Source organism: Athene noctua, unplaced genomic scaffold (assembly GCF_965140245.1).
Source record: "Athene noctua unplaced genomic scaffold, bAthNoc1.hap1.1 HAP1_HAP1_scaffold_130, whole genome shotgun sequence".
Classification (NCBI taxonomy): Eukaryota; Metazoa; Chordata; class Aves; order Strigiformes; family Strigidae; genus Athene; species Athene noctua.
This window is the reverse complement of record NW_027437606.1, coordinates 143,589-169,528: the sequence shown is the minus strand read 5'-3', so window position 1 is coordinate 169,528 and position 25,940 is coordinate 143,589. Positions and strand designations below refer to the sequence as shown.

At 41.1% G+C, this 25,940-nt stretch overlaps 1 pseudogene; it reads left to right on the top strand.

Moving 5' to 3' along the window:
* The first annotated feature begins 9,776 nt into the window (after positions 1-9,776).
* On the top strand, positions 9,777-12,541 carry LOC141955185 (zinc fingers and homeoboxes protein 1-like; annotated as a pseudogene).
* Positions 12,542-25,940: the final 13,399 nt, after the last annotated feature.

The window sequence follows — 25,940 nt, the reverse complement described above, 5'->3', positions numbered from 1 at the left end:
ATCCTCTCAAACATTTATTAGTCTAGACACAAAATATTCTCAACCGGCCTCAGATTGACAATGGCCAGGAAAAAAAAAAAAAAAAAAAAGGCGAGCTAATATTGTACTTGGCTGTCAAAAAAGGGAAAGGGGAGGAAAAAAAAGCTTGCCCCAGTGAACTAGTTACTAGTGAACCAGTAACATTTTGCTGGGGCCGCCTACAACAAGAGATGCATCTTATTCCCACGAGGTTTCCAGGCCTGCCTATTCTCTTATGCTAAACTTAGACACTCTCATAAACATTCTCCTTGAGTACCACACCCCACTCGTCATATCCTGGGCTCTTCTAATTTGGTTGATTCAAGAATGACACTAAACATGTTCATCTTGCCTCTCCTAACCAATCTTTGTATTCTCCCATCTCCCCCCCCCCAGTTATCATTTGCCTAATGCATTAATTCAAAAACAATCCTAATATATGGGAACTGGCATAACTGATAGAATTAAAATTATTTAAAATAGGTGATTTAATCACAATTTAGATCTGTGTGTAGAGATCCTTGATTTGAAGTATTTCTTCTGATCTTGATTTGCATTTGAGCTTTTGCTAACTTTCATAAATGATGAATGATTCTCATTGTTTGATACTGTGGTGGTTTGAAAAACTTTGTTTTGTGAAGGGAGAAATTGTATCAGTGAGTGTTTATTTCATCTGTCCTTTACCTCAATGTACATTCAGAGTATTAATTTTTACTTTTTGGCAATTTCTTAGAAAACAGTGAATTATGCATATCTTGTTCTTCAGATAATGGTTAGTGCCTGTAATTCCCAATTTATGTCCTGTGGTTGGAAATGAAAATTTAGTTAAGAATTCCCCTAAACAGCATAACATGTCTGTATTATTAATTAAGCTACTGTAAATATGTAGAATATCAAAGAATACATTTATTCAAACATGGCTATTTTTTAATGAGACAAAATATGAAACTTTTTCATACTTCTTAGCTGAAATGTATTGTTTCTGTGATGTTGTATCCATGTCTGTTAAGGTTTGAGCTCTGGCAGAGCTCATGCTCAAATGTGAATTGGAGATTTTACACAGAAAACAACCTGTACTGCTTTTTCAATTTTGAGGCAGGACACTTCTGTCATTCAGAAAATAATTTGTGTCTTCACTCAGTGCAGATGTCTTCAAAGTGAGTGTCTGTCTGTAAGGTTAGTCCTTGACTGCCACTAATTCAGTGTTTTCACTAAGAATTTCCAGTGAAGATGATATGCTTCTAAAAAAAATAAATTATATGAACTACAACTGTCCATTTTAATACTGATTTTTTCCTCAGTGCTTTTATCCCATTAATAAAGACTTACCTCTTTACAGTTAGAACAGGACTTCAGGCAGTCATTGGTGCTCTTAATGAGGATGACTGGTTTAATGCTGGTAAATTAGGTAGGCGTTACTCATTGCAGTGAACGTGTTCAGTGTGTTCTTGACACATTAGCGTAAATTAACAAATTACTTCTAACTAAAACTGATTTTGATTTTCCTACTCTAAATAATAGGAGGTATAAACATAATATTGATTCTTTTCTTCCTTCACCCCCAACTCTGATGCTATCTTGTTTGGTGATGTGTAATATTTTTTTTAGGCTTTTCTGTTGCTTCTTAAATGTGTTTTTTATTAACACTTACAGTATTTAGAAATAAAATTCTACTGCCTATTCTCATTTAAGTCAGAGAGAGTATGATTTTGACCCTAGGATATTTATGCAGCTTTGAACGACCACTATATTTTAAAACAGAACTAATCCAATTTTTTGATGGTGTTTAAATCAAATGGAAATAAAAAAAAAAAAAAGGCAAGCAGCCCCACAGCTATTCATTTTAAACACAGTGTTTTAGTTAGCTACATACTTTCCACTTAAATCCTGTTGTGCTAATTTTCCACCATTATACTAGCATGTGAGAGACAAAAAGCGAAACTGTGTAATCTGTTTTCGGTGATTGTCGCTGTCACTTCCCTGCCAGGACCGAACATGGGAGGCTTGTGTTTCTCCTGCAGGAGTTGCTCACATGACAGTCAGCTCCAGCAGAACAGGGCAAAAGGGGCAGCCCCTGGCTTGCCTCAGCCAGTGGCTCCCAAACTGGGGGTTGTCTCCTCAGCAGGGCTCTGAGCAGTTAGGAGAGGGGTCCCACGTGTCGTAGAAAGTAAGTCATGGAGGTGAGATTCACAGTCAGAGTTTGGGGCTTCATCCTGGATAACGATGGAGCGGGGAACCAGTCTGGTGAAAGACTTGATTCCTGCTGAGTTACTTTGCTGCTGCGTCGAAGGCCTTCGTTTGGGTGAGCTGGGAGCAGTGGGGGACAGCATTACTGCTGGGCTCCTAATCCAGCGGTGCTTGTGAAGCAGAACATGTGAAACACAGTCACTGCAAACCTCCTGCTCCCTCTGCCCTGGGCTGAGGTACTTGTTCTGGTCTACTGACTCTTTAAGACCCTTCATTACTCCGTGGTGACTTGAGTACGCAGTTACCTCTCTGACTTCTACGGGTGACCGTACTTCGAGATGCAGCTTTTTATTCCATGTGTTATACTTGGAAGGCTCTATAGCCCCCTGTCTTTTACTCTTTTTGTCACTGAGCTGATTGGCAGTAAACACTGTTTATCCACTCCGTGAATGCGTGATGGCGGGGGGGGATCCGTCTTTGTCGCGCACAGAATAAGACATTATCTCCCACAGAAATCAGTGGGAGCATCTACGGAGTACAGTACAGAACTCAGCAGGGGGGGTGGAGTCAGGTCACTGTTGCAAATTAAAATGCTTTGCTTTTCACAAAGGTTAGCTTGGTACACAGTGGTATTTTACTAGATAGATGAGACCTGCAGAGAGTGTTTATGTAGGCAGCTTGAGCTACCCTCCTTCCTTTTAGTTATAAGCTGAAACATCCAAAAATGGTGAGGAGAAAAATTAAGAGTAGAAGGGGCTTCTGGAGATCATCTAGTTCAGCGTCCTGCTCAAAGCAGAGTTAACTGTGAAGATAGAGTTGTTTGGGGTCTTACCAAGTTTTGAAAATTTCCAAGGATGGAAATTCCTTAAAAGTTCCCAGCAGATCTCTAAACCTCTCCAGACAACAGTTACATAAATTACAGGTCTGTATCCTGGTGTATGCAAGTCTGTGCGTACATGTGGAGCATGTAGCAGTGCCTATTAGGGTCACCTGGTGAGTCCATTGTAAGTCCTTGTTTTCGGTTTCTTATGACCATTGAAATGAGAATTTCTCACACATAGTTTCTATTTGGAGACTGCTTTTGTTCTCTGTTCGTTGAGTTTTGGGGGAACATTCAACTGGTTTAAGAGCAAAATTAACATCAAGGAGCGAAGCAAGGAAAGGCAATCTCAGTGTAAAAGCAGTATTACCATTCTTTTTCTGAACAGCTCTGTGCCTCAGGGACAGAGGAACTTGACAGAGGAACTTGAAATTTGGCAAGGATATAGCCCTGAGGTCTGAGAAATGCATTCCACTGTTTAAAAAAAAAAAAAAGGCAGAATTGTGAATCATAATGTATCACTGCCTTTTGTATCCAAGGTAGAATTTTCGGGATCTTTTGTTACCTGCTTTTGATCATGCCTTTATGCCTGTCATGCACGCTTGCGAATGCCACTGGTCTAGCAGCAAGGTGTAAAAGTGTTGGGAGTTGCTAATCCCTGAGACCTAGTCCCACTTGTTTAAGGGTAGAGTGCTCCCAACACTGTTAATTACTGTTGAGAAGATACCGTTTTGCCATGATGACAGGCAAATATTAGTGAAAGTAGATAGCAGCCGATTTGAAATCTGGTTTCCAATGTGAGAAGGGCACATGTGGTTAGTTGCAATCAGTGGAGGAGGGGGAGAGGAGAGGGAGACAGTTTGTGCCGAGCTGCGTCACCTTCAGAAGTGTGGGGGTTCCTGTGTAGCATGAGGGATGATTAGAGAATGAGTAGGGCTGTCTAGCAAAGGAGACCATCTGCAGGACGGCTGCTTTGGTCTGTGAAGAAGCTGAAAGGTGTCTGGGGACACAAACTCTGGGAAGTAAAAGGAAGATCTTGTATTTCCAGCACTAGACTAGGGCCTGGGAAAACGAAGGTCTCTAGAAATTTTTTGTCTGGGAAAAAAGTGAAAGCAGATTCAAGTTGAAAGGAACATTTTGTGAAATCATGTCTGTGCCAGATAATTTCATTTTAAAGAAGAAAATCCCAGGAGAAATAAACCTTTTGTTTTGATGTTTTAAGGATTAACTTTTTTGATAAACAATTCCTAAAATGAATAATTTCCTTAGTGTTCAATTTTTTTTAAAAGCCAATATGAAAGATTTTCTGGGTTGAATTAAATGTTTGTTCAACCCAAAACACATTTGAAAATCTTTTCATGTCAGTAATTTGATTTCTTTCTCCTTTCCTTTTTCTGTGTAACAGCACAGCAAGCAAAACAAAACAGAGCTGTAACTATGCAAAAAAAAGTATCCCTAACTCTGCTGCCATTTTGTTGAGTATGATAAGCAGTCTGATACTCACTTTCAAGAATAATCGAGCAGACATGTCTGATGTTAAAAGCACTGAGTGCTCACAATTTGAATTGAACACTTCAGTGGTTAAAAAAAGAAAAAACAAAACCTGCTTGTATGAGGTTTAGCTACCAAGGTGACTGCATCATGTGAAAAATAAATGTTTATGTGACTGAGGAGCAGAGACACATACCATATATGTTAAAGGTACTTTGTCAGTGCACCCATGATTGTTAAGTACTTGCCATGTTTGATCAGTAGCTTCTATGTGATCAAATGTAAAAACTGGTGATGGCTTTGTGTGTCAAAAGCAGTGGCACAAGTTACTGTCCTCCCTGTAGAGATACCTGGGGGAAATTTTGTAATAGAGAAAGACAATCTAGGTTATTTAGTGGTCACTTCTGGCCTGATCTTCTAAGTTAGTTTGGTGGAACCTGCTCATCACCCATTAAAACCAGTGGGGATAGGGAGAATCCAAGAAAACCTACTCGCAGGTCCCGTGACAGGCTCCCTTCAGCCTCTGTTGGGCTTCGTGTTCTCTTCCCAGTGCTCCACATGGGTCTGGCTTTGGCATACCCTGAAACTGTGTGTGGGCAAGCAGTACAGTCGTTTTTGGAAGATGCCTCCCTTATTACAAATTGTAATGTGACAAGGACCCTAAGCATGCCCTTATCTTTGTAGCACACATGAAGTCCTGCTGAAATAATTTTGACAAGTTTTGTGCCTGTGTTGAATTAGAACCGGAACTAATTTAAAAACAGGGATGAGATGTGAATATTGCAGAGTTTAGGTAGAGAATTTGCCTTTATTTTGGAGTCATAAGCAGTAATGCCCCCCTGATCTTTGCAGATAATGAACAGCTGAAGAAAATGGCACTATAAAATTAAGTCCTTCACACACCTCGCTGAGAGGCAGTACGGATCATAGCAGATCAGCCTACACTGGGCTGTGTGCGGAATAGTTTTTGACATGGATATATCTACTCTGAATAAATGGTAATAGTTAGAAGGAGGCTAAACAAAGGATCAACGATTGCATGTTGTCATGGATTAATCAGATGCTATAAGAAAAAGACAAAATGTTTTCTGCGTTGAGAGAGATCGTAGGCAATTTGTAATCTAGGTGATTTTAAAAGTTAGAAACAGTTTCTATTGCTTCATCTTCTCCTGAGCCACTCTGTGCATGTTCTTAAAATGACATTTGGGTTTGGATTTTTTGTTGGCACACTTTTCCTGCACACAGGATGGAAGTGTCATACAGCAAGCAGGGAGAAATGCCTTTTCATAAAGCATACAACCTGAACACACAGTGAACACTTTCTGTAATCTCATTTGTTTTCTTGATGCATTGGTTACTCCTGTTTGGGGAGGGAAGGAAGAGGTAGGTAAAAAATTTGTGCTAGAAACAGATTCTTTTATGTGTGTCTTCTGCTGTCAACCCCTCATCTTTTCCTTCTCAAACTATAATCAAAAGGGGCAGAAGGTTTCTGCCTGCGTTTAGAATATTTATATAAATCTTTATCCAAATCTGCTATAGAGACTACTTTAAATGTTGAATTCCACTGTGGAGAATAAATCTATTTTGATCTTGAGAGAACAAGAATGCAACTAATTGAGAGTTTTGCTTCAGATTCTTTCACTGAAAAATTATGCTTCTAACATAAAGCAAACACCTGGGATATTTCATTACAAACCAAATTACACAATGTCAATATTAACAGCGAGGGATAAAAATACAGTCCAGATGAAAATAGAAAATCTTAAACAATGTTTTGGCTTGTCCCTTATATATTTTAGGGTCAAATACATGACTAAATAATCTGAACCATTCGTGATGATCTTCAGGAATTCATAGAGGATGGGGAAAGGTCTCAGAGGACCTGAGACAGACAAACATAGTACCTAGTCTTAAATGAGGGAGAGGCATGAGAAGAGGAGGAGAACATGTAGGGAATCACAGATCAGTTAACAGGATCTTCATTCCCAGGACAATACAGGAAGAATTTACTAAAAATCACTGTGTAAGAATGTAGAGAATTGGGAAAATGTTCTTAAAAAAGGTGGATTTGTCAAAACCGGACTATGTCAAGCCAATCTGGTTTCATTTTTTGCTGGAGTAATCAGCCTACTGGAACAAAATGTTGCAGACCTTACTGAAGCCAAGATAGATGGCAAGGTCCCACATGGCATTCTTGTGAGCAGTACAGGAGAGGTGTTCTAGAGGAAGTACAAGGCTGATGCATAATTGATTTGATAAACTACTTGAGTGCAAGTTTTCATAATCCCCTGGTAAACTGAGAGAACATGTCAAGCAGAGTGGTACAGATGGAATAATCCTGTTAGCGCCAAGGAGAAGAGAACGGAGGTTTCTGTAAAGTCTGTGGAGGAAAGAAGTCTAGGAAGGGTTGCAAGCATCTTGCTTTGTTGAGATTTCAGTGAATGCTGTCGTAGCTCTTCATTAAGCTCTGAATTAAACTGGGTTTTGAAATCACAACATCCTTAAAAAAAAAAATAATCTTACATAGCATAGTCAGAAGAGCGTAGATGCAGCTTTCTTTTTCTGAGATGTGCTTGTGTTAAAGAAACTTATTCCTCCATTGGTAAACAGTGGAGGGGTAGGATAATCTGCCTGTGCACGATGAGCACAACTGAACCACAGCAGGTACGTGGTACAGAGATTTAGCTAAACGGCTGCAAATGCTGCAATTGCATATGGATCTGTAGGCTTGGAGACGCTGTGAATGCTATTGGGTAAATGAGGAGACTGGAGAAAAACGCTTACTGATTTATTGGACAGGTTTCCCATTTTATTTATCTCCGTCCTTATCTTGAACACGCTTCAACACTGCATGTCAGGTGAAATGTTGCTTTCACTTGGGCTCTGTGCCATCCCAGAACAGGACCTTTAGCAAGCTCTTATGTTCACTCATGCCGCCCTGCATGTAGATCCTACGTGCTGTGCTAGGGATGAGGCACTGTGGAGTACCGCAGTCGCTTTTTCAGACTGCAACTCGCAGTCAGCAAAGCTAGCTGTTAAGTAGCTTTTGAAAACGGGCATTTCTGGCATTTTAAAAATTTTACTCAAGATTGCAGAAAGATTAGGTAATACCACCCAGCTCTTCCCCAAGAGCATTGCTCAACATTGAGTCTTGGCAGTTGTCTGTCTTTTGTCAAGAGCCCTCTAGCCCCATAAAAAAAGCAGTATGGTTAGTAATGCTCTACCTCTTGTCCCTCAGGACACTGAGACAAATGGATCCATTTAGCTTTGCTTCATGATTCCTTCACTGCAAAGATAAATGAGATGGTGTGAAATGCATTATATAGGCATTAAAATAAATATCTTTTACACTTCTGTGTAGTTTTACAGACTGTCAGCATTAACTTGTAGAAGAAGGGTATCTTTCCGTTTCAGTACTATTAAATAATTGCCATCCCAGAATGATGATTACCCACAATTTATTGAGCACTGTCGGTGTCCTTAATACCATGTAACCGTATCCTTGGCATAAAAAGCCTATCGTGTCAGGCTGTGCACTTTGAATGTAAGCACAGAAGGAGTGCAGAGGGTGACTGTCAAAAACATTTGGGGAGGATTTTTATGAAAAAGTGAGGTGAGGCATACAGTTTCAAAAAAGCAGCTTATGGAACAGCACTGGGCAGCAGCTATGGATGAACAGTTTTGTCTTTTGCCTAAAGAAAAAATGGGAAGCTGAGAATTACTTATCTTCTTTCCTACCCACAAGTCCTGCTCTGCCATAATCAAAACGAAAGAATCTTCTTACCGTACAGTGAAAATAGTGTTTCTTTTCCCCTTCCCATTTCTTGTAACTGCATTTCTTCCTTTTACACTGTTCTTTTTCCTTTAAGACTTTGTCATGAACAAAGCTGGCCTTCTGTAACAGCTACTGAGTATTCCCCTTGAAGTTGAGCATGCCCCCACTTTGGGAAGTAGATGATGTTCCACTGTCTAAAAGTTAATGGTACCTATGGGATTTCTGTTATGAGAAATCAGTGTCTGATTTTATTTCAAGAAGAAAACTACTACAGAATTAAAACCCTCTGCAGAAGTTTGTGCATCATTTCCAACAGACTAGATCTGCTCCCTGTGGGATAAAATTCTCTCAAGTCTATGCTATTTAAGGTTACATTTATTCTCTGAATTTCTGTAGGCCTGAGATTTATTTGGTGGTACTTTAGATTTCTTAGAAATGGACAAGGAATTCTAAACATCATTTTATTTGGCTTCTGCTTGCTATATCAGTCTTCAATGCTTTTTTTCTCCGGTACAGTTCACACAATCAGTCATGTCCCTGTTAATGCATAGAGGCGTGAAAACAGATTTCAGTTAATTGCCATGTGCTAGCAATCAACTTTTATTGGTTTGGGATTGGTCTTCAACTGGAGAATGACATTTGGGGAGCTAGGAAGAAAGGATAGTCATCTTTTGTCTGTCAAAGTGCCTTAAAAAAGGCATTGTTCTGCCTGTTTTCAGTCTTGGGATAAAGACATACTCATGTTTGCATATAGAATGCAATAGAAAAACACTCTTAGGCCTGCCTTTTCTGGGACCCTTCACAACCTCAGACATGAGGGACATGACAGAGTCAGTAGTAGAGATGTCATACTAGGGTTGAGTTTTTGATAGAAAGGACTTGAGCTCATGGGGCAGTCGAGAAATGTTGCCAGAGCTTAGGCAAAGCAGTTCAAAGGCAAGTTATATAGGACAACTGACCTCAACATTATGCCAAGAAAAAGGGTTCTGAAGACAGGGAAACAGTCAGAAGGTTCCCTGTCTTACACCATCCTGTGTTTTATGCCTTTCAGTGCATTGACACGCACGAAAACAGATTTCAGCCTACAGTAAGTGGATTGGATTTTGCCTTTCTTAACTTAGTTTGAGTAACTCTTTTTGGAATGGGTCTGCTGTTTTCAGGGGATGAACAGTGGCAGATTGAACCACAAAGGACTGAATTACCTTAAGCCAAAATACGTAGCAGAATAGAAATTACTCTTTAACTAATTCCACTGTCTCTTCTTTGCTACAGGTGGTGGATGTGGACTTTAAAGCAGTCTCTCTCAACATTTCATCCTCAACTATTTCTAACCTGACTGCACTACAAAAGGAAATCTGCTAACGGGATAAATGTTGAGACTTTACAAGAACTGACTTGAAGTACCGAAAGCCATTACTATTAATCAAGAAGAGCTTGAAGTTAGGTCTGTACCTGACCAGTCAGTATCATTCTCACATAACAGGCATGGCAAGTAAAAGAAAATCAACAACACTGTGCATGGTCTTAGCCAACGAGCAGGATCCGGATCTAGAAATGGTATCAGAGTTGGAGGAAGGACCACCTGTACTTGCGCCAGCAGATAACCCTACAGCAGAGAGCGTAACAAGTGATGAGGATGTTCATGAGTATGTGGATTCAGACAATCAGAAAAATACAAATAAAGTAGAATAAAGTAGAAGGTGGTTACGAGTGTAAATACTGTACTTTTCAAACTCCCGATCTCAATATGTTTATTTTTCACGTAGATTCAGAACATCCCAACTTAGTATTAAATTCATCCTATGTTTGTGTAGAATGCAATTTTCTTACCAAAAGATATGATGCTCTCTCAGAACATAATTTGAAGTACCACCCTGGAGAAGAGAATTTTAAGTTGACCATGGTGAAACATAGTAATCAGACAGTCTTTGAACAAACAGTGAACAATCTCACTTTTGGCGGGAGTTTTGTTAGAGAAGAAAATGTTGAACAGGCTGACTCTTCTGAGGTCCCCTCATCAGGGATCTCAATCAGCAAAACTCCTATTATGAAAATGATGAAAAACAAAACTGAGAATAAACGTATTGCTGTTTTCCACAATGTAGTTGATGACATTGCTGGTGAAGAAAAGGGAACTGAAAAGGAGCCAAACTCTGAAGAAGTAGTAGAAAACCCACCACCAGCAGTTTCTGAGTCAAAAGCGAGCCATTCAGGTGTTTGCAGTGCAGCAGATGTGGCTAGTGCCGTAGTGACTCCAGCACCAGTGCTTCAGCCTGGGGTGGCACAGGTTATAACAGCCTTTACAGCTCCACAGAACTCAAACCTGATTCCAAAAGTCCTAATACCTGTAAATAGCATTCCAGCCTATAATACTGCTTTGGATAACAGTCCTCTTTTGCTTAACACCTACAACAAATTCCCATATCCAGCCTTGTCAGAAATCACTGTTCCACAGAACTCAAACCTGATTCCAAAAGTCCTAATACCTGTAAATAGCATTCCAGCCTATAATACTGCTTTGGATAACAGTCCTCTTTTGCTTAACACCTACAACAAATTCCCATATCCAGCCTTGTCAGAAATCACTGTTCTTTCCACTCAAGCTAAGTCACACAGAGGAACAGATTAGAATATGGTTTTCTGCGCAGCGTCTGAAACACGGTGTGAGCTGGACTCCAGAGGAAGTGGAGGAAGCAAGGAGGAAACAATTTAATGGCACGGTGCATACCGTGCCACAGACAATTACTGTTATTCCAGCACACATTTCTGCCGCTAGCAATGGTTTGCCTTCAATTTTACAGACATGCCAAATAGTTGGTCAGCCAGGACTTGTTCTCACGCAAGTTACAGGTGCAAATACGTTACCAGTAACAGCCCCAATAGCTTTGACTGTAGCAGGAGTCCCAAACCAAACACAGTTACAGAAGAGTCAGATTCACACTGCTCAGCCTGTTGCAGAAACCAAACAAGGAGCTGCTGTTCCAGCCCCTCAGCCTATCAAAAATGAATGCGCGCTGATGAATCCTGACTCCTTTGGAATCTGAGCGAAAAAAACTAAGGAACAGCTGGCAGAATTGAAAGTCAGCTACCTTAAAAATCAGTTTCCTCAAGATTCAGAAATTGTAAGACTTATGAAAATAACGGCCCTGACTAAAGGAGAGATCAGAAAGTGGTTCAGCGATACATGCTACAATCAGAGAAACTCAAAGAATAATCATGGGATTCATCTCAACAGTGATTCGTGTGCCACCATTGTTATTGATTCAAGCGATGAAATGAATGAGTCCCCAACGGGAGTCACTCCACAGAACAAGTCATCATGGAGCGCTTTTCCTGATTTCAACCAGCAGAAATTCAAAGAGAAGACTGCTGAACAGCTGCAGGTCCTCCAAGCAGGTTTTCTTAATAAGCCAGTCCTTACTGATGAAGAGATGAATAGGTTAATAGCCAAACTGACCAGGAGAGAGTTTGATGCCTGGTTTACAGAAAGAAGGAAATTGAATGTCTTGAAAGAAGAGGGAGCTGACTTGAACGAGAGCAATGCTGGCAGCTCAAAAGAAGAGACTGGAGAAACATCTGTGGGAGATGGAGCAGCAGGAGCCAAATCAGTGTATTCCACTTCAAGCAAAATAGGCAAAAAATCACCAGAGCAGTTGCACTTGCTTAAAAGTTCTTTTGTCCGTACTCAGTGGCCATCTCTACAAGAATACAACAAACTAGCAGAAGAAACTGGGCTCCCAAGATCAGAAATTGTGAGCTGGTTTGGAGATACTCGCTATGCTTGGAAAAATGGAGGATTGAAATGGTATTATTATTACTAGAGTGCCAATGCAAACAGTCTGATTGGCCAAGGCTTTGCGAGAAAGAGAGGAAAAGGAAGACTGAAGGGGAGGGGGAGGCCTCGGGGGAGACCTCAGGGAAGCACGAGGTTAAATTGCTGGGACAGAGGTGTGTCTGTCATAAAATTCAAAACTGGAACAGCAATCCTAAAGGACTACTATATGAAGCACAGATTCCTTAATGAGCAAGACCTCGATGAACTGGTAGCCAAATCTCACATGGGATATGAGCAGGTCAGAGAATGGTTTGCAGAAAGGCAAAGAGGATTAGAACTTGGAATAGAGCTGTTTGATAAGAACAAGGAGGAAGATGAAATGCTGGAAGATCAGGAAGATGAGGAAGAAACAGATGATAGTGATACTTGGGAACGCCCCTGACATGTTAAGCGTAAACTTTCAAAATCAGATTGACATGCCATTTGGGATTTGGGGGCCAAAACCCAACTAATTAGGTTGGATGTTATGGTGAAGAGCCAAATGATTTTTCATGGCCTTCAATTTAGCAAGCACCTGCTCAGCATTTTCCTTCTACATAAAAGAACATAGGCAAGTGTGGTGGTGCAATTCTTACCCCTCCCTGCCCTCCTTGCTGGGCTGCTTGGTGCCAGGTGTGATTCCATCCACATTCCCCCAAGCTATCCACCAATCTATGGAGATAAGGACTGATAACCTTGAGGAGCCTGGCTCCTGCCCCTCCCAATTGCTTGGAAAAGGTTATAATGGCCCATCATCTCCTGATGGCCTGACACACCTATGCCTGGGATGTGATCAGATGGAACAATAACAGGGTTGCATGTTATTCAAATTCTTGTGCAACTGCCGGAAGGCACCAGATAGTATTTGACAAAAGTCAGTTATCTTGGATCCTATAAACTGCGACCACCAGAGAGACCCTTTGAGCTCTCCTGGATCGCAGCAGCCTGTGACCAGCATCTCCCCTGAGCTGGGACGCCTCTCAGGTACCAAAACCCTTAAGGTGTCGTCTGCTCCAGGTGGAAGGCCAGGGCGAAGTCCCCCCGCTCGAGTCTCAATTATCGCCCGTTGAGGAATGCCAAGGCATTGTGAGTATTTGCTCTAAACTCGAGAGGGAAATTTTCTTTGAGCTAGCTTCTATTTCACCTGTTTGTTGGTGGGGATGTGTGTGTGTGGGTACGTACCCTTACCCTTGTTCCTGTGTGCTTGTCCCTTTTGTGTTCATTTCACCAAATCCAAACCCCTTTGTTTCTGTATGTATATGTCTGGTTTGTGTATGTGCATGTACATATGTGTATAAACTAAGGTACCGTTAAGTAAGTTAGAGTGAATATTGTCATTTTAGAACCTGAATAAGTCGCTTTTCTTTCTGAGCTATTTTGTATTGACAAATAGTTGTTAGTTATTAATAAATCTAGATTATTTTTCTAAATCATTACCGTGTCAATACTTTCATCCGCGACAGCAAGATGCTACCTGTGCAGGCAACAACTATTTGCTTCCTTGCTACAAAGCGATGGACATCCTTAGGCCTAGCCTAGGACATGGGGTTATAAGTCAGATTCAGTTCAGCTCCTCCTCTTCCGCATTATCAACTGGAAGATTCATGTTCATCATTCATGTGACTGCTTCTCAATATTTAATTGCTTTATGTTGTTTAATTCAAAAAAAACCATAGACGTGTTTTTCGTTGATGTAGGAGAACATTGCCCGCTCATGAAGGATGAAAATGCAAAAACCTAAGATGTCTTTTTGCAAACACCACTTCACCTGAAAGGTTTCAAGGCCTGGGTTTATTCCTTAAGGAAAGAGTTCAAAACAAAAGAGAAGGGGAAAAGTGTGACAAAGGAATCAATGAACCTAGGGGTGAGGATTGCTTGGTTTAAGAATGCGAGGTGATTATGGCACCTTTTGTGTACCTTCAAAGTGTTTTGGGTTTACAGAACTTGTGCTGAAATGTTCTTTGTTGATAATTATTTAGACTGAATGAGTCTAATGCTAGAAGATGCTTTTTGTTACATTCAATCAGTGTATCCTACATCAATTTAATTTAAATGCCTGACAGACTTCGTGCAGTTGATAGTAACATTTGTTTTTAGCTTGTGCACTCTTTGTTGGAAATGGTAAGAAAAGTACGTATATTTCTAGCTGAAAAGAATAATTTCTTGAAAACTTACACTGAATTTTAAGGTAAACGTGAGGTGGAAGCTGCCTAAAAGCTGTTCAGAGTTGCTTGGAGTTCTCTAAGAATACACAGATACAGAGATGAAAAGCGTCTTTGGCTGCTAGTAAGAAAGTTTTTCAAGTTGTGGCTATGACATGATGTTTATTTCTCAAAAAAAAAAAAAAAAAAGAGGTTATATGGCTTTTAGATTCTTAGAAATTATAAACACGCTTGTGTTTAGTTGTTCTGAATAAGAATAAGAATAAGTGATAGCCCAGTTGAATGATTTGTGCGCAAGTTTAACCTAAATTCATCCTGACAGATTGAGCTCACCTCACCACTATGCTGATTGTTCTTGAGGCTACTGGGGAAACACACTTATTTTTAGAGGTAGTTTGATCTATGTGAAGTGAATGTCAGAAGTAGTTTAATCTGATACAGAACATCTACGTCTTGAACAAGTGTCTTTAAAACAGAGGGAGGGGGAAAAGAAGGCCATTTAGTCTCAACACATAGAACTCTGAGTTTGAATTAGCAACTTAAAAACAATGGGCCAAATTCACAGAAGTTAGTTTAGGCAGATGTCTGGCATCCTAGAAAACTGGCACTCTGAGGACAAGTAGTTTGTGTTCTTGCTACGATCAGTCTGTATTTTTTAGGGATGTTACTTTATACTTAGATGTCAAAAGGTGATGATGATTAATTGGTGCTGCTGTTATTGCCAGCATTGTCTGCTTTTATATTGACACTAACAGAAAGGATACTAGCAACCTCCTTTTGTACATCTGTCAGCATCTCCTCTGTAGGCTTCTGCATCTGATGACCAATGAGAGACAGATTAGTGTAGAGAAAATACATCCTAATGTTTCCACATTTCCAAGAACCTAATCTGGAATTACTCTTTCTTCCTCACTGTGATAACTGTCAAAAGACCAAGAAAGTCCTTTTAGTCATGATATTCTGAAACAGAGGAGCCCATGTTAGATCTGGGTTTTGTGCCTGGTAGTGGGTGAAACCCAGATCGAAGCAAGAAACGTCTGATGAAAAAAATATTAACTCGCCTTTCTCCCTGGACACTTGTAGCTGTCTTTCTGCTCGCAGGTTGAACAGGCTGCCTGAATTACAGGAGGATGTTGTCTGTGAAAGCCATTTCCTGCGGTGAGCTCTTCTGACTATTTGAGATTGCTGGAAAGAAAAAGGCAGTGGCTTTTGGTGTGTGTCATGAATTTGATGATGAAACTATTGCCTGGCTTCCAAGATTCAAATTGGTGAGGCACAAAGTAGCCAGTGGTGCTGGAGAGGACTAGCCAAGAATCCCTTGGTTTAACTTTGGAATGGGGGAGGAGCAAAACCATGTTGTCAGCATATTTCATTGAACTCTGTATGGATGTGAGATGCTGTAAGAGAGATCAGGGTCTGGCCTTTTCAGCATTGACTGCTCCGTGTGGTTGGGAGATACTCTTGTTTGGCTGGTAATGGTATGGATGAGGCTGTTGTAGATACCAGCAGATAGAATAAAGACTTATATTAGCTTCAAGCTCTGCTGGGAATAGGGGGTCAAAAATCTGGAGTTGCCTTAATCCTTAAGCTTGACCCAGAATTAATTTTCTTTTAAAAAACCCAAAACTAAAACCCGCCCAAGCAACCTGTCCATAATATCTCCACTTTTTGTTAGCAGAGACCGCATTTATATTATCATTAAATCCAGCCTTCTTTAAAAGATGAGAAAAAAATAAAGATCCAAGTTAATGATCTGATTAAACTGGGAAATTTTCCATTTTGGCAGTGTTCTGTTAAATAACACTCGTCTACAATGGTAGGCCTTAGCACATCTGGTCTGAAAAACACAGGAAGAGGAAATACATTGTTTATCAGACTAAATATAGTTGGATTGAATTTCTTCTTTCAGTAAAATGGTCAGAGATGGCGGCTAATGTATACTGGGCCAGATTTTCAGTTGCTGTAAATATTACAGTTCCACGTATTCCAGTAGTTATAATAGTATTTACAGCCCATTGAGGATCATCATCTCTGCAGAGTATAAAATTTAAATTAAGCCATGTGCTGTGGATCAGCTAATGAGAGATGCGGAGTGTCCACATTTCCTTTGGGCTACGTGCACACTGTAAGCCTTTCAGTTGTGCCAAGGATGAGAAAAATCTGGGTGAGTTCAGCCTAAAGAAAGCAATTGAATGCATTCATTATTGCTCCTAATCTGTCTGTTATTTCTCTTTGAACAAACAGAGTCCATCAGTTACCAGTTTATTTCATGTTTGCAGCACGTGTATTTGCACTGTGTACTGGGAGAGAGGGAAGCTCCTTCCGGAGGCCTCCTGTGTCAGGAGAGGAGCATTGGAAAGAGCTATCAGCATGCTGGTCTCTGTCTGTGAATTGTGGTTGTGGCTGGTGGGAACTCAAAGCTACTGGTAACAGGAGTTTAGCTCAGATTCATCTCGGCCAACCTTAGGCTGCTGTGCTCCTTGCATAGGTGCCCGAGGCACACTATATGGTCACTTGAGAGGAAAGAAATTGCCTGGTGGGTGGAGAGGATATGGCACCTTCTCATTCTACCGGTTACATACAGGAAACTTCCTCAACCTAAGCACATCAGCAAGTGTCTTTATGATGAACCTGAGCATTGCAGTGCTCAGCAGCAGCACGCCCCTGCAGCCTGGCTCCCTCCTGTAGCTTATGCACACCTGCAGGATGTTTTGGAAGCCACTTGGACTGAGCTGTGTTGACAGTGGGGAGCGAAGGGGCAAGAAAGTATGTCTACCCTGGGGTGAGTGTCCAATGTGGGGTTTTATGGATTTCCCTGCTTGGTGAAGAACTGTGTGTAGATGAGCCTGTGGTATGTTCTCTCTATTTGTGTGGAGCTTCACCTCTTAGGTTTGAGCCAGTTATGAACCAGCTTCCAGTGATTGTCATTGAGAGTGAGATGAAGAAACTGACCTTGCTCAGACCTTGCCTCTCGTTTGTTCTCAGTCTTCGTTGGGAGCACTGTTTCAGAATTCAGCTGTGAGCACCAGTTCCTTTAGAGCTAAGGTTGAGCTTTCCTCTCCGTCTGCTGTTTCTGCCAGGAGTACCTGATCTGATAACACCAGTTACTTGCTGTATCTAGAATTCAGCTAAAGGGAGAATAAAGATAATCCTGTGCCAGAATGGAGTGAAAGAAAGGGTTAAAAGAAAGCAAGTGGTGTCACAACTGGGTGAGGCATCCACCATCGTTGTATCATGCTGCTTCATGCCATGTTCTGCTCTTGCTTCTGAGTACAGTGAAGGAGCACAGTTCCATCTTAAACAGTGCTGTCTTCCCAGTATCAACCTCTCACTGACCCCATGGTTAGTGCTTGTTGTAAAAAGAAAGAGCTAGTCCTCCCTGGAGGTTTGAATGAACTAACAGAGTGCTGGCTTGTAAGAAGTGGAAAGAAGGGAAGATGTAGAAGCTTGAAGGCTTTTGCTTGCCCTGCACAATTCAGTTACCTAGAAGTTGATAAGCAAAGCAAATTTTACTCTTGTTCTGACAGAACAAGTAAAGTATTGCAATCACTCATTTTTAGAAATCTCTGTCTTGTTTTCAAAGCAAAGGAGAGGAAAGATATCTAGTACCTCATGATTAGAATTTAGTGGATTGTCTCTAATACAGTATAGTAAATGAGGCCATTCCCTTTTCAACCTTGTCCAGTACCTTTTTTTTTTTGGTTTTTTTTTTTGTTTTCATGCCATTATATGCAATATGGTCTGGCAGTAACTTTGATTATAGGGAAGGAAACTTGCAATGATGTCCTCACATGACATGAAATAATTTTTCTAATGCAAGATTTGCTGACTTTGGGCAAAAGCCTATTTTCCTCCTGCTCGCCAAGGAACTGTTGAGGCAGGCAAGTGCACTCCCTTCTCTACAGAGCAGAGAAAGCATTTCTGGAGCCCATACAAAGTGATTCATGGCTTTATGCAGTCCCCGTAGGCCAGAAAGCCTAAAGGTGCTGACACTTTTCCTCCTCCGTTTTCCTCTGAAATGAGAGCACAGCAGTAACTGACAACTAGTCTGTGGCTGCTGAGTAACCAAGCTGTAGCTTAAGGTGGGGAGCGTTTTCCCTTTTGCACTTAACAGAGTACTATGTATCCAGGCTGGATTTCAGCATTTGCTTCTGTAATTACAGCAGTATCGATTTGCATCCTCCACCTGAATGTATCTGTCTATATTCATATCTCCCAAGGAGAGAAGATAATCTTTAAGCTTCTGTAATATTAAATATCCTTGCTCTAACCTGAATGCACAAAAATAGAGTGCAATAACATATAGCTACTTTCTTTGATTTAATTTATTTTTTCTTGGAAAATAATTTTGCCTACATTCAGTGGTAATGAAAAGATGGTGGCTGTGATTAGAGAGCAGTGAAACTGTTGAGAGTTGTTCATGATGCTGATGTAAACTAGATATGGGAAGGGCTAGTAGAGGGCTTGGTTCCCTGCACTGAACAGTGCTGGATTACACCTATACTCTCCACCAAACTTGTAATGTAGATTTAGCAAGTAGCATGACACAAACTTACTAGGTCAAGTTACTTGAGGTTTGGTGATGTGTTAAAATTCTGTAGGAAAAGATTTTAAAATGAAAGATGTAGCAAGGTGAAAAATCCCCTCAATAGCTACTTATACACACTCAATAGCTCAAACTTTTGTATTGTTTTCCCACCTTTAAAAGGGGAGATTTTGAAGCACAGGCAGGTAACATCCAGTATTTTCAAGTTTAATGATTGGAGCTCTTGGGAGTTTTTCTCCTTCTGTGGTGAAGAGCATCTTCACTTTTTCAGTGGATAGTCATTGCAAATCTGACTTACATGACATTGTAAAATGTAGAGTGATAACTGAGGATCCTGTAGCACTTTTCATGAATTAAGGTGGGATTCTTCTGCATTTGAGCAAGACACTGCAGCTAGTCAGTATACCTAACAAATGCAAGCCCGTTGATCCTACATGCTTGGAGTTGGTCAGATGAACTGCACCCTGAACTTCATTGACTCTTAACATGTGGCTTGCAGGCAGACACGGACACTACAGACATCTGAAATTAGGTGAGGTGGATCTTCACCTGGGAGTGTGCTGGCTGGATTGCAGCACTTGTCTTTGTGTTGTAGTTAGCAATGGTACTTACCTCTGCTTCTGACTTGATGCTTGTTGGGAAGTGTGAGGCCTTTTTTTTTTTTTTTTTTTTTTTTTCCTAGAGCAGGTAGCACTACAGTGGTGAATAAAGTAACTGATCTTTGGCTATAATACTGTGGCCTAAAAATGATTTGGGGTTTCTCAAGTATTTTAGAGATAAGATTACTATATGAACATATGAACTATATGGATCGTGCATAACTTAGAATGTGTTAAGACACATAATATTTGTGTCCCAGATGATGAAAGTATTTCCTTATGCTTGTCCAATACTAGATACCTATCATGAAACTTTCCCTAAAGAACGTGCTAGAACGGCAGAAGATTCAAATCTTCATCTGTGATATGATAAACTGCAAGAGCTCTGTTATGATGTCAAAATATTCCCCCTGCCTCCAGTTCCAACTTACAAAGGTGTTTCCTATTTTGCATAGTTGGCTATCTGCATGTTTGCTTACAGTCTGTACAGAAATGCACTAAAGCTGAGTTGCCCTACCTGGGAAGGCTTTATATTGTATAGAAAATGTGGCACTAGGTACGGCTCTTCATGTGCACAGGAGAGTTAACAGGTGTCGATCTCGTTTACAGAAATGATGGCGCTTTGCAATTTTCTATAATATATTGCAATATACTTAAATGTCCTGTTTGACATGTGAAATGAAATTAAGGTAATGCATTGTTATATATTTGAAGTATGAGGAAGACAATTCACTCACGACCAGCAAGGTTTTTAGAGGGTGTCCAGTGTGTCGCCCTCTGTGATCTGTCTGTTGTATGTGATGTTAAAGGAAGCAACAATACTGTCACTGTTTAGAATGAAGAGTTTCTTTTGAATGATGCAATAGTCTACAGTGTCTTTCCTTTGTAGTTGCCCAGTGTGGTGAAGGGGAAGCAATTCTTGAAAAAGTTCAAGATAACTGGTTGACTGTGAATGGGCCTAATCTTTTGTGAAACCAAGAAAATTTTTGGACACACACAGGACTTGAATACCAAAAGGATTGGAACTTAGTGTTGTGCCAAAGTTAAACTACTGTAGTTGGCAGAAGTTCCGCACTGTAAATTGAAGACTGATTAAAAGCTTGTAAAAAAAAAAAAAAAAAAAAAAAAAAAAAATCACATTTTAATACAGTACATTTTTATTCTGATACGTAATGGAAACATTCTGTTTTAGACCTTTTTTGAAGAGGCTTCAGTGACCACTAGATTTTGTCCTCTTATGTTTTGTTTGGCCTAATACTATATGTTCTAGTAAAATGGGCTTTATTGCCTGTGTTCTTTGATATGTGATTAAGCTTATAGCTTTGAGTGGCCGAACATTTTACAGAGTAAAAGTCCTTAGAAACAGTATAACATAACTGATATTTCCGTGTCTTATTTATCAGGCTCTGCACAAACTTAGAAAGTTGTGCTGGACTTGTACAACTCATATACGGGAACGCAGCGTACTTCTGGATATTACAAACCTAAGCCTTTGTGGCAGTATGGATCTTGTCTTTGGATTTATTTTTGTTAATTTCTTGAGGCAAAGAGACAAATAAATGCTGCTGTAAAATATTTGTAATATTTGCCATTATTGCTTTCTGTAGCAATTACTGCTTTTGCTTCAACAGATAAAGAAAATAAATCGGAGATAGAAAATTCCTGGTAAGAGAAAGGATCATGTGGGAACTTCTGAAAATAAACTTTGTACCAAAAATTTGAAAAAAGAAATAATGGAATAAATGTCTCTTTACTGAGTGCGTGTGGTTTTAAGAGGTGATGTGGAAACCAGGAACCATGTCTATATGAAAATGTCAGAAACCAGCTCTTCTCAAATGTCTTTTTTTCCTGTTTCACAAAACTGAATTTCACTGATTCCTCAGACGCATTGAATTTGGAGAACTGGCTTGGCTGAACAGCCAGCGTGAGGTCAGCTTCACGTGCAAGTCAGTACAGCTGCTTGTTGCTGAACTGTTCTGCTGTGTCAGCAGGCCAGGGACTTTCACGTGATTTTTCTCATTAAGGCAGATGCTCTTTATTGCATTTAAAAGAGTAGAGGCGAGTAGGAACCACTTCCCTGCTGAAGTCCCTGTCAGTTGGACATCATGCTTCATGGCTGCTTTTGACATTAACATGTGCCTTTTCCTCAGAGAAGAAGGGTCTGAGAGGAGCACTTTCTGCACCTCTCTGGTGAGCCTGACTTGCTGTCACCCACAGAAGCTCCCCACCAGTGGCAGTGCCGCCGTCTTGCATCAGCATGGCGCATCACACCTGTCTACTCAACTGCTGGGCTCCAGCTGGAGGGCTCAAGACCCAGTCTTCCCTTCAGGACCCGGCATTGTGCCTGCAGACCTATCCCTGCCTGAGAAAAAGGTATTTAAGGAGGTACAATCACTCCTGTGCTGTAGTTTGTCAGTCCTGAAAAATTACATCCCTAGCTGAAGCAGCGACCTGTGTGCAGGCCTGGAGATGAGTGCTAGTACCCAGCAGAGCTTGGTGTTTGGCCAAATGGTTTTACTCGATCTGGGGAAAAAAAGAAAAAAAAAAAAGGGGGGGGGGGCGGGGGGAGGGAGAAAGAATGCTTATTCAAGACTCCGTCAGCTAATGAGGGAGTTATGAAAAGCCCTGGATTATGCACACAGTCACCTTTTTTAAAACAGTTACCTTTTTTGTTTACAGTGTTGTCAGCAATTCCAAAATGCTGCAATTCAGTCGATATTTTCACAAGAGACCAGCTGGCTTTGTGCGTTGTTTCCCCTCTCCCAGCCCCCTCTTCCCAGCCCCTTCCATTTTCCATTTGTTTTCATAACAATACTGTCAGCTACTATTTTTAGAAATTTAAAATACCAAGCTACTTTGGGCTCTGCCTTATTTTTCTCTTTATGCCAAAAAGTCCCCTCTAGAATGATGTTAAACTGCTCCCTGTGGTCTTGGTGTTGCTTTGAAATGCTGATGGTGGTGGTCTTCAGTCTGTTGCATGGTGGTTTCTAACATCTTTGTTTTTTAAATGACTTGCTGCACTTCATATACTGCAAAATGAAACCTTTGAATATTGTGTTTCTACTGCTGTAATGTTGAATTATTAGCATTGTGACTAATTCCTCTCCCATGTGTGTTTCTTTACAGGCTCAGTGCTGAGCTGGTGCTCATTACCTTAAAATACTTATTTGGTAGAAGGAAGAAAAGGTAGAAAAGGAACGCAAGTGTGTGTCACACCTAGTTGATTTGTGTCTTTGGGTGAAAATAAAGGTCAGTGTTGGCAGTAATTCTCCTCTTCGTGATTTTCAGTTTTCCTAAATGAAAGCCAAATATAAAAAAATGTAATTGCAGTGAAGCCTGTCTTAAGTGACTAACGTGGAAGAGGGTCCACAAAATAGACTCTAATAATGACGTGTTCTGAACTGAAGGACATGGTACAAATAATATTGCAATAGTAACTGCTCTCAGTCTTGCAGTTTCTTTCCAGCAGCTGGCCAGAGCCCCCAGGTGAAGTCCAGCTGCAAGGATGTCTGTGCAAGCATGGCACCCAGCACCCACAGAGTGCAGAAGCAGAGGCCCACGGAAGCCCTGTGATGGAAGTGGCTCATTTGTCTTAGTGACAGCACGAAGTTAAAAACTGCATCACAGATGTATGTTTTGTGGTGTTCTTGGCTCTAAATTCAATTTCACTTGCAATGATTTGTGGAAGGGAGCAATTGTGGGCAAAGTCCATTTTTTATTTCTACATTTTGTTTGCATTTGCTCATTGAGTAGTTCTTTCCCTGTGCTTTGCCTCACGCTTTCTGTGGGACTGATACTTGTACAAGGCAAATATGAAGCCATAGAAGCTAAATTTAATAGCTGTTTCCACTGGTCCTTTCCAACAGTGCAAAAGCTGCATGGGAAATGAGGCACCGGAGAATCAACAAACAGTTTGGTTGTTTCCCTTGTGGAGGCAGCCTCCCCTGCCAGTCTCCATATGGAAAAGGAAAGCAGGAATGGAAAAGCCCACGAGTTGTGCAGGTCGCTCAAGGGCAGTCCTGAAGCCCTGCATATATTTCTTCAATGTAGCAATTTTTTTTCTAACTCTAGATTTGTTTCTCATTGTTCCTGCAAGACAGCAGTATTGCAGTAAGTCAGCTCAGTGTAATGCATGTTATTACAGCAGAGGTCTACAGCAGCCAAGGCTGCTTAAGTGGTGTCCTACAGGAGTTGCCACCTGCGTTACTTAGCCCTGCCCAGTCCTGAAAACCACAGTAGTAAAGTTTTAACCTAGAGAGGTAACAAATCCACTGTGGTTTCCACACCCTGGTTTCATCATGAGTAGCAATTAAGCAACAAGTGTAACTGTGGCCATGGGAAGTTAATGAATTTTCAGAAAAACTGATAAAACTGAAAAAAAGGGCATAGAAGAAGGTATACAAACTTCACTGTGCCTAACACCGAATCTGTTGGGGTTTTTTACAGTTAGAACAGTAGACTGAGGATACCACACTTTGCCATGACTTCTGCATCCAGCTTGTATCTTCAGACCATGAAGGTACAACCTTGGTGCTTGTACTACACGGCTGAGTGAAGAGGTTCAGACACATGATTCACATCAGTACTGGAAATGTGCAGGCTTGTGCAGGAAGATCTTTGCTTTAGGATTCTCCCTGGCATCTGATCACCTTCTTCCTGACTCTCCAGAAACCTTTTTTCCTATTCTGTTTTCAACAGATTCTGGTCAAAACCGAGGGTGTATTCATTTTGTTCATCATTTGTCATGCTAGACAGAAAATAGTTGCAAAACCCATTAACAGCTGAACACATCTGTGTGTGGTGCACCCTCTTGGCAATAACAACTTTTCTGGGTTTTGTGAGGCCTGAGGGGGAAGGATTATGGCCTAGTTAACATGGCTTGCCAGGGTTTTGAAAGGTTGCACTGTTTTAAGGTAGAGCAGGCAAATGAACCATCTTTTGGGGGTTATGTCTTCTCCTGACTGTCCTAAGGACCCCTAAAAAACTTCTGGCTTCTGCTAATAACAAACAATTCTTGCTCTTTGATTTCCATGATGCATGACCCTTCACCTCCCCACTCATTTTCGTTGCATCTTACTAGAACTGTGGGGTGACTTGATAACTTCTAAAGGAACCAGATTCCATGGTTCTGCTCTTCTGGAGAGATGAGAATGCAGAAGGACATTCCCTGCCTGTTGAACTCAGTGCCTGTTTGAAGCAGTGCTGCCTGGGATCACCTCTTCCTGCCCGGTTTCTTGCCTGATGCCCTTCTGCTCGGCCCCTGGCCTCTGTGCTCACATGTTAATACTGCCCTAGTTTCAACGTACTCTTCTCTTTCCACAGTGTGTGAGGGTGCCAGAGCACTTTTCCCCTTCAAGAGTAAGGACTCATTTTAGTTCCTGTATTTGCCTTTGCTCAGTCCTGTTTTACCTTCCTCGAGGACGGATCTAGGTTAGCAAATGTAGCTTCTTGCTCACATTTGGCTGAACTGGCTTCTCAGCTAGCTTGAGATGGATGTTCATTCTGATCTACCAGGACTTTCTTTAAAGATGTACTGAGTTTGAGACAAGTATTATTTTTCTGAAATTTGGGTCAGTAGCTCTGGCTCAGGGGGTCAGGCTTCTGTCACCCTCAGTATGACCACTTACTGTTCCAGGACGATTGCTCTTGAGCTCTGCAGTTGCATCTCATACCATCATAGTAAGATATGCTAGAGCTCATCTGAGCTCATCAGAACTTTAACTGCAGATTTGTTTGCAGTTTGTAGTAGTGGTAACCTCTGTATGGCCCTAGCCATGAAATGTTATTTGTATTACCCTCCCGAGTTGGTCATGGACAATATCTCCTTATGTGTGACACTATGCTAAGAGGATGAAAGATGGTCTCTGCTGTAAAGAGCTTGCAATCTAAATAAAAAGCAAGAGACAAGGACACAGTGAGACAATGTCAGAAAATAAAGAGCTGCTCCCCTCTTTTCATGTTTAGGGAGAAGCCTATGACTGTCAAGAAAACTAATCTTCCCTCAAGGTATGAATATTTCACAGTGTCTGGAAGAATCCACTTAAGATTCAGGAGCCGCCCATCCTTTGAGGAGTGCTCGCTGTGGGCCTTACTGCCCTCTTCACTGCAGGCAGCTCTCTTGCTTTGAGGAGGGAACTAGTCTCTCCTTTGCTTTCTTCCAAGAGCAGCTACTTTCCAGCATATTTTAATAAAGCTCTAAACCATGTGAGAGCTGCATGGTCGATGTGTGTGGATAGTGCCTACCAAGGTAGGGCCCTAGTTGCTGACCAAGGTTTCTTGTTTCTACTGTGTGCTTGATGGTCTCTGAAAACTTTGTGGTGTACATGCTCCTGGCACAAGAGTGGCTGGACTGTGGCGAGGACCCATGGAGGCTATCACAATACAGATAACATCAGTAATTAGAGAAGCACTGGGGGAGAATTCTTCCAAATTAATTTTGCCTCAGAGTAGACTGGAAAACGAGGAGAAGAAGGGCTGTCGGGATCTAGACAAGCTTCATCTGCCATGCTGTATTTTCTTTCCTTGGCC